Here is a 9,355-nt window from a genome sequence, read left to right as displayed (position 1 = left end):
TACACATAGAGTAATATATTTCAAATTGTTAAGGTTTGTTTTTGTTTTTTGTTTTTTGTTTTTTTTTTTTGCTCCGAATGCCTTCAGGGCTGGTTTGGCTGGCTTGAGCTGTGGGGATTGAACCACAGCAACCTGAGCCTGACTGCTTTGTTGAAGCAGCCACTTAAAGAACTGAGCTAAGAGGCAGACGCCTGATTTCAAATTGTTAAGGCAAGTGGGTGGTGGAATTTAGCACATTTTCATTAAATTTGTCTGCTCACTTAATGAGAAATAGCATTATAGTGATTCCTTTTTTTTTTTTTTTAATTTTAAGGAAGGGTCTACAGGGTGTTCAGGGTCTCACTACTAGATCGGACTCCTAGTGATCCATCTGTTTTCAGCCTCCTGAGAGCTGGAATTACAGGCATGCGTCGCCATGCTAGTCTCATTCGCAATCTCAGCGTGCCCATGGGGGGAGGCCAGCATGGCAGGCCCAGGGATAGTCGAACCCCCAGCCCTTGCGCCTGCTTGTAGGTGCTTCAATTTGCTGAGCTATTTGGCCGGCCCTTTTTTAAGAGGTATTTATCTAGTTTTGTTGTACTAAGCCTTTACAGTGAGCTACATCCTCAGTCCTTGACATTTATTAATTATTTAATTATTGGAGGTAGAGTCTCAGTAAAGTTAAAAATTACCCCTCCTGGGTTCAAACTCGCAGTCCTCTTGCCTCAGTCTCCCAGTGTGCCAGGATTATAGACATGCATCAGTGCACGTCTATACAGATAGACTGCATTACCTGCCTAGAGGTAATGCAATTTTATTTTTTATATGCAATCCAGGCTGCTCTCAAAGTTACAGCAATTCTCCTTCCCTTCCAAATGGGGGATTACATGTGTACACCACCACACCCTGCTCAATTTTATAATTTTAAAGTTAATATAGTCTTTACTGGACCAGTATGGTAGCACACTTCTACAATCTCAGCTACTTGGCTACAATTTATTATAGTGATGTACTTAAAATCCTTTTCTCCTCACTTTTTTTTTTTTTTTTTGCCGGAACCAGAGATTGAACTCAGGCCCTTGTGCTTGCCAGGGAAGCACTTACTCCACTGAACCATCTCCCCAGCCCAATGACTGAGCTAAGGGGCAGGGCCCCCCCACCCCAGCCACTTGGAAGGCTGAGGCAGGATTCACAAGTTCAAGAGCAGCCTGGGCAACTTAGTGACTCTTAAAAATTTTTAAAAAGGGCTGAGAATGTAACTCAGTATTGAAAGCCCTGGTTTCCCAGTATCCCCCTCCACACATACACAATTTATACTAAGTACTTAAGAACTATACTTCCCACTATCCTAATCCTAACTTTTCTAGGGTACTTATAGAACAACAGTTTGTTCTTTCGCATACTTGGCAACAGCTACAACAAACAAACAATATTTAGTATTCTATGCTACCCAAGGTTCTTTTCCTCAAACAGTTCTAAATAAAACATGGACGGACACACACACTCTATTTTCTACTTGATTATAGAGAAGTCATGTTACTAGTACCTTTCAAGCTCTCTTCAAGAGTAGGAAAAACCTGAAAGTCAGCAAAGATTTGAGAGCTCTCTCATACAAGTCTCTTATTTCATAATTTCCCAAATCATACAGAAATAATCTAATCTTTGTTGAAGATTGCTAAATAGACAAGTAGTTAACATTAGCATCATAGATAAACTAAGAGGCCTGGGGATGTAGGTCAGTAACAGAGGACTTGCTTAGGATGCATGAGGCAGGCCCTGGGTTTGGTCACCAGCACTTGGAGAGAAAGAAACAACTACTAGATAAAGGCTGGCCAAATAGCTCAATGGATTAAAGTGCCTGCAAGCAGGCACAGAGGCTGGAGGTTCAGTCCCTGGGGACATGCTCAGATGGCAACTGAGACTAGGTGTGGTGGCGCACACTTGTAATCCCAGCTCTTGGAAGGCTGTAAACAGGCGGATCACTACAAGCGTGATCTAGTAGTGAGACCCTGAACACACTGTAGACCCTTCCTTAAAAAATACAAAAAAAAAAAAAAAGTCTAGATATTGTTTTTGTTTTTGTCTTTTTGAGACAGGGTTTCACCATGCAGTTTTCAGGCTGGCCTTGAACTCATTTTGTAGCCCAGGCTAGTCTTGAACTTGCAACAATCCTCCTGACTCAGCTTCCCAAGTACTGGGATTACATGTGTGCACCACCATGCCTTGCTCAAAACTAGATATTTGAACTTCTAGAGTTTGGTGCATATTCTACTAAACTAAATAAAAATATTCAGGTATCTCAAACTTACCCTTACTGAACTGTTCAATTTCACAGTGACAATAGAATAAAACAGGAAAGCTTTGCTTTCTTAAACTTTTCCTCCAAATGTAGCCTCTTAGCTAAAAACTGTCCAACATGCTTGAATATAGTACTCCTAAGTACTATTCTGTATCTCTGTCATTATGCAACTTAGAATAATGAATTGATATTTTACAACTTTTCCCTATACTGCTAGTTGTTATGGGCAGAATGTTTGGGTGTCAACATCTTCGTTTGTTTGCTTTTTAAGACACAGTCCTCCTGTGTAGTTCAGGCTGGTCTTGAACTCACTATGTAGCCCAGGCTGCCTTGCAGTCAGTGATCTTCCTGCCCCAGCCTCGCAAACGCTAGGATTATAGGTGTGGAGACACCAAACCTGGCTGGGTGCCAAATCCTTAAGTGCCTCTCTTAACTCTTCCTCAAGGCACAGCTCTGGGCCAACTGTATTCAACAGTAACTGTACTTTACTGATAAGCCAAAGAAAGTTTCTCCTGTGACTCGAATACAGCACTTAAAAGAGGAGCCACTAATTTTATACTCATTCCATTGCCTGGTATCTTTGGTTACCTTTGTCTACATACAGCTTCCAACTATTCTGAAAGCACCACGAAGAGAACTTTGCCCCTCCAATTCCTATATTCCCGTTGCTTACCACAGATACACAACAATAGTTCTCAGTAATCACTAAATGGTACAAGCTTCCTGCCAGAGCAAATGAAGCAATTTTTGACATGAAAGCCTTCTATAACTTTGTTTGTACAATTCTCATGAGATATAGTGCAATTTTATTCTCATAAAATATTTTTCAATTAGTGTAACAACCATGAGAAAAACACTTTCAATTAAAAAATCTTTTTTTCAGGTAAGAAAAACTACACAATATAAGACCTAGAGATGCAGCTCAGTAGAGTGTTGCACACACTATTCAGGCCTTGGTTCAAATGCTCAAGACCACCCCCCCCAAAAAAAAGAAAGAACAAAAAAACCCACAAAACAATATTTTATTGGGTGAATAAATATAGTATTATTCAGGAATTAGTGACTGCCATAGGTTTGATCCCCCTCCTTTGGTTGTTCTAGTGTTTTCCTTTAGTTGCAACAGGAATATAAATAAGGACTGTAAACTTCAATGTCCAGATCCAGTTTTTCTTTCTGTAAAAAGTTCTCACAATACTTAAATTCCCAAACATTCCAAACATGTTCTTTATCCCCACAGAGACTAACAAATATGTTCACAATTCTGACCTACTCAGATATGGATGTCTATTGGCAAACATCATTCTGAAAAAGAAAATTATAATAGGTTCCTTTTGTTCAGTCCATAACTTATCTGCCCATACAACAACTGCTAGATACCTATAGAACCTTCAGATGTCCTATAATTCTTCTTTTAATTCATTCAAAATGGTAACAAAATCTGGAGTCGTTGAATTTTTTTTTTCCAATATTGAGCATTAAACTTAGGATCCTGCACTGAGCTATATTTTCAGCCCCTTTATTTGTTTTTTAAATTTTAGGGCAGCCTTTTGCTAAGTTGCCCAGGCTGGTCTCAAACTCATGTTTTTCCCTGCCTCAGTCACCCAAGCAGCTGGAATTACAGATATTTTACCACTCTGCCAAGCTATAATTATTCATAGGCAGTATTTTATTAGTAATTACATCTCTCTAGACATCTGATGTTATACAAAGATTTCTTGTACTACTATTTGATAAATATCAAAACTAAAAAAAAAAAAATTCTGGTATTATTTATAACACATGTGATAGTAATCTAAGACCACCTGAACACTCCTTCTATGGAAACCTCCACATTTACAGAGTATGACCAACGTGAAATCTACCTTCTAATTTTTATCCTAGGCTAGAAGGTGGCCATGGTAATACATTCATGTAATTCCAACTATGCAACGGACTGAGATGAAAGGATGAGGTCCAGGCCAGCCTGGGCAACACAGTGAGACACTGTCTCAAACTAAAAAAACCAATTAATTAAAAAATTCTAGGGGGGCTGGGGACTTAGCTCAGTGGCATAGCACCTGTCCGGCAAGCAAGAGATCCTGAGTTCAACTGCCGGTACACCTTCCCAGAAAAAAACGAAAAATTCTAGGCTTCCTGGAATTCACAACAATTCAATGTTTTTTCATCCAACAACCTTCTAAATAAATGATGATAACTACAATGTTTCTTATTCGTCTCTTCATTTGAGGGCTAAACTTGAATGAAGAGATTAAAGAAATTTGGCCACCACTAGGAAATGGTATCCAGACAATTTGCCATGTTGATTCACTTTTATGGAACATGCACATTTGTGGAACACACCTTTGCAGAGTGGGATTATTTTATTTTATTTATTATTCACCTTCCTTGTACTAAGCACTAAATCTGATTTAAAAGATCTAAGACCCTTAGATTAACCACATAAGAGTTCTTGGACCTTGCACATATTAATCTAATTGTAAAGCTTTGCTTTCATACCAATTAAATAACACTTTATTAGTTTTGATGTAGTACTCAGCCTAAGGAGATTATTTTGTTTTCATCCTATGTTTTGTTATCCTCGCAATCCTTGGGCTCTGTAAACAGTAGTGTTTTAATTGTATTGATATTAGGGTCAAATATGACAATATCTCTCCCTTTTCTTTCCTGTGGAAATAATATATAATAAGCATGCTGTCAGAATTTGGTTTTCATTGCTGTTGTTTTCAGACAGTATCTCAGTTTGTAGTGCAGGCTGGCTTTGAACTGACTATACAGCTTCAACTGGGCTTTAATTTGCAGTAATCTTCCTGTCTTAGCCTTTCAAGTGATGGGATTACAGGCATCTGCTACCATGCCCAGCTCAGAATTTAGTTATTAAAAGTATCCTGTCCCAGGTGAATGTGGTGGTACTCGCCTATAATCCTAGCACTGAGGAAGCTGACATAGGAGGATTGTTGTGAGTTCAAGACCAGCCCAGGCTACAAAGTAAGCTTTAGGCCAGCCTGAACTACATAGTGAGACCCTATCTCAAAAACACAGAAAAAGTATCCTGTCCCTTCTAAGATATTGTCTACCCTTTTAGTTTCTGACCATATGTCATATTTTAATTCTGAAGTTTTTGGATGAATGAAATGTTTCCCTAAATTCTGAGTATATATCTCATATTCTCTTTCTGCTATATAGACTACATACTTGCAAAGCAACTAAATATCCTTTCTTGGAATACAAGGCAGACTGTGTACATTGAAAAAAATCATGGATAAATTAAAACATTTCTTGCTGTGACTAAAGTTATTTCTAGTTGACCCATAAATTCCAAATGTTGAAAAGCACTTAAAAAGTTAGCACAGTGCTAGCAGGATATCTCAGTGAACTAAGTGACTGCTTAGACAAGCATAGGGAATGGGGTTCAATCCTAAACACCACACACTGGCCCCGCCCCCAGCTACACTGACCTGGCCACCAAAACCAGGTGAGGTGGTGGCACATGCCTGTAATCCCAGTGCTGGAGAGGCTAAAAACAGAAGGATGACTATGAGTCCAAGTTGTGTAGTCAGACCCTGTACCAAATACATAAAAAAGATTTTAAAAAATTAAAGTTAAAGTTAAAAATTAAAGTTAGCCTATAACCAATGAACGAGTGAATGAAAGCCCATAAAGATGCATTAAGTGGTTATGGTCCCTGTCAGGCTTGACTCTGACATGACTTTCTCAGCACCCAACCTGTTTTTTCAGCCACCACATTGTTCTGCCCTAGCAAGAATACTGCCCTCAGCAAACACTGGATAGGATATCATAAAGAGATAAGGCAGAACACAGAATCATCCCATCGCCAAGATATCGTTTTGTACCCAATGCTGTAAAAAGTTTGACCACTGAGGTTTTCTCAGACCTTCTCACCTGATATCCCCTGCCTGCTCCTTACTGTATGTACCCCTGTCCAAGCCCTCTAGAAGTCTGCTTTTCTTTGTACCACACAGACAGCCTTTCTGCCCTCTGCTCGCCTGCACCTAGGCATATTAAGTCAAGTGCCTCGCTGCCTTCACAAAAGTTTGCTGGGTGGTCTCTGCCTGCTTCTGACTTGAGCTGTTACTTACAGTCCCACCCCTTTAAACAAGTTAGAAAGACTAGGAGAAAGGCTTCTTCCTTTTTGTCTGGTGGCAGCCATCAGGTAAGCCAAGATGGGTGTGTACAAGTACATCCAGGAGCTTTGGAGGAAGAAGCAGTCCGATGTGATGTGTTTTCTGCTGCAGGTCCGCTGTTGGCAGTACTGCCAGCTCTGGGTGCTCCATAGGGCTCCTCACCCCACCCAACCAGACAAAGCTCGCAGACTGGGATACAAGGCCAAGCAAGGATATGTCATATACAGGATTTGTGTGCACCATGGTGGCCAGAAACGTCCAGTTCCTAGGGGAGCAACTTACGGCAAGCCTGTCCATAACGGCATTAACCAGCTGAAGTTTGCACAAAGCCTTCAGTCTGTTGCTGAGGAGTGACTGGGACATCACTGTGGGGCTCTGAGAGTTCTAAATTCTTACTGGGTTGGTGAAGATTCCACATACAAATTCTTTGAGGTTATCCTTATTGATCCACTTCACAAAGCCATTAGAAGAAATCCTGAGTCAGCAGGCTGCAAGAGTCATGACCTTGGAAAGGGCCACAAGTTCCACCACACTATTGGTGGTTCTTGCCGTGCAGCTTGGAGAAGGCACAATACTCTCCAGCTCCACTGTTATTGCTAATAATATAAGTGATGTTTGTAAAATTCATAACCCAATAAACAATTTCAGACAGTTAAAAAAAAACAAACAAACAAGTTTAAAAGACTGTCCTGAGGAACACCATTAGGTAAACTACTAGCAGGATAATTATATTCAAGAGAGTAACTGTAAACTCCATTCTTGTCAGGGTCTATGCCACTCCTGGGTAGCAAGTGGATACTCAAAAAAGTGAATAACTACATCATATAACTCAGTTGTGTCCCAAATTTTCTGATCAAAGAGATTATGGGGCCAAAGAGGAAAGTGATCGATGATGTAGAATGTGTCTAAGGAGAGTCACATGGAGAGAAAACATTTTCTCAGGCTGTCACAGAGAGCAAAATGGCCAAGCAATGGCCGTGACTCATCCACATGGCTGACATTGACAAAGGATTTACAATCTGAAGTACAGGGTCTCAGGATAAATCCTGAGGGGATTTGACTGACCTTATCAGATCCAAAAGCTATAATTCTTGTTATATAGGTCTTGCCTTATCTTGGTCTTAACCATCCAGCAGAAAAGTATAAAAGTGAAGTATAAAAAGTAAAGTCAAAAAAAAAAAAAGTAAAGTCATGCTGTTATATTGAGCTGCAGGGGACTCAGGTCAACAACTTCTGACAGTGCTAGTCAAGCGGAAGACCCAATACTACTGGACTATTTTGGAATATTTTGCTGAGTTCACATACCTATAATATTTAAATGACAGAACTAAACAAAAAAAGGGGATACAGATGAATGACTATTTTGTATCTGTGTATTTAAAATGTTTAGGATAGATATATAGCTACATTCTCTTAATTCAATGAATAGAGGTATTTGTTCTAATAGTGTTTGTAAATAGGATATCATGTCTGCATCTTGTACAGCTAGGAAGGCAATATGCAATGTGTTAATTATTGGAACTGTCCTACCAATTTGATTTGAAACTGTCTCCTTACTATTTATTTCTCAATAAAATTATGGAAAAAAGTGAATAACTCTTCTGGAGTCTTTCAGTAATGTTTACTTAAAATAGCATAGTTCCATAAGCACTCAATTTATTATAGGGGAATCACATTTTTAAGAATATCTTTTTTTTTTTTTGCGGAACTGGGGATTGAACTCAGGCTCTTGCGCTTGTCAGGGAAGCACTTATCCACTGAACCATCTCCCTGGCCCCTTAAGAATATCTTTTTAAAAAAAAACAATTTTCTGGGTGTGGCAGCACACACCTACAATCACATCTACTCGAGAAGCTGAGGCAAGAGCCAAACTAGGCAACTCAGTGAATCCTGTCTAAAAATAAAAAATGAAAAAGGGAGCAGTGGTGGAATGCTTGCCTAGCATGCGTGAGGGATACATTCAAGCTCTAGTACTAGGAGGAACAACAACAACAACAACAAACTATTGTCTCCTCAATAGGAGACACATTAAATCAAAATATGAAAGAACACACAGGAGTTCACAATAAGTCACTTTGGACTGAAGAAGTTTACTATTTTATCTTAAACCAACCTATGCAATGAATTAAAATCATAAAGAAAATAATTTTATAGAGCACAGCACATGACTAACACCTTCAGAGAAGTGGATAAGATGATGGTAAGAGAAACCTCTTCAAAAGCCAGTACATAAAGAAACCCTGCATCACTGATTTAAGCTCACATCCATCCAGATTCCCTACACAGCACAGAAGATGACAACTTTTAAATTTATAAGATAAATGTATATTATTCAACAGAAGAAGTCAGTGTCCAGCACCAGTTAATCTATACTAGTGATGGTAAATCTCTGGCACATGTGGCGCAGCCAGCTATTTGTCATAATTGAAAACTAAAAGATTCATTATCAGTGATCTACACTAACATACGGTACTTTTTCCTAGATTCTTTCAGATAGTGGTATCAAATTTGTCACTTTGATCTGTGGGTTCAGAACTTTATATCTAACTCTATAAAACTTGATATTGACAATAAGAATTTCCCTATTGGGGAAATCCCTATTGGGCCATAATAGAAATTATGAAGCCCTGCTAAGACCTGGTGGCAAAGCACTTCAGTTAGGACTCAAGATACCTAGGTTTTCACCATAATTTTCCCATTCAAAGTGTGTTCTTTCTGAAAAAAGTTGTTCGAGCAAGGCATGGTAGCTGTCATGCCAGCACTCAGCAGGCTGAGGCAAGAGGATTACAAATTCTAGACCAACCTATTGTACATAATAAGATGCTATCTTTTAAAACAAAAATGGGGGGCCTGGCCCTAGCTCAGGCCTTTAAGTGGCTGCTTCCACAAAGCTGTCAGCCTCAGGTTGCTGGAGTTCGAACCTCACACCTCTCCC

General features: G+C 39.4%; 1 protein-coding gene and 1 pseudogene across 1 annotated transcript in view; one reads left to right on the top strand and one right to left on the bottom strand.

The window, feature by feature from the left end:
* The window catches only part of Ubr1 (ubiquitin protein ligase E3 component n-recognin 1), a 188,172-nt gene that overhangs the window by 157,504 nt on the left and 21,313 nt on the right, over positions 1–9,355 (bottom strand). The window lies entirely within an intron of this gene.
* LOC111815890 lies at positions 6,460–7,020 on the top strand (annotated as a pseudogene).

The sequence above is a fragment of the Octodon degus genome, unplaced genomic scaffold, assembly GCF_000260255.1.
Source record: "Octodon degus isolate 3935 unplaced genomic scaffold, OctDeg1.0 scaffold00002, whole genome shotgun sequence".
Classification (NCBI taxonomy): domain Eukaryota; kingdom Metazoa; phylum Chordata; class Mammalia; order Rodentia; family Octodontidae; genus Octodon; species Octodon degus.
The sequence above is the reverse complement of the archived record's forward strand: the minus strand, read 5'-3'. Positions and strand labels throughout refer to the sequence as shown.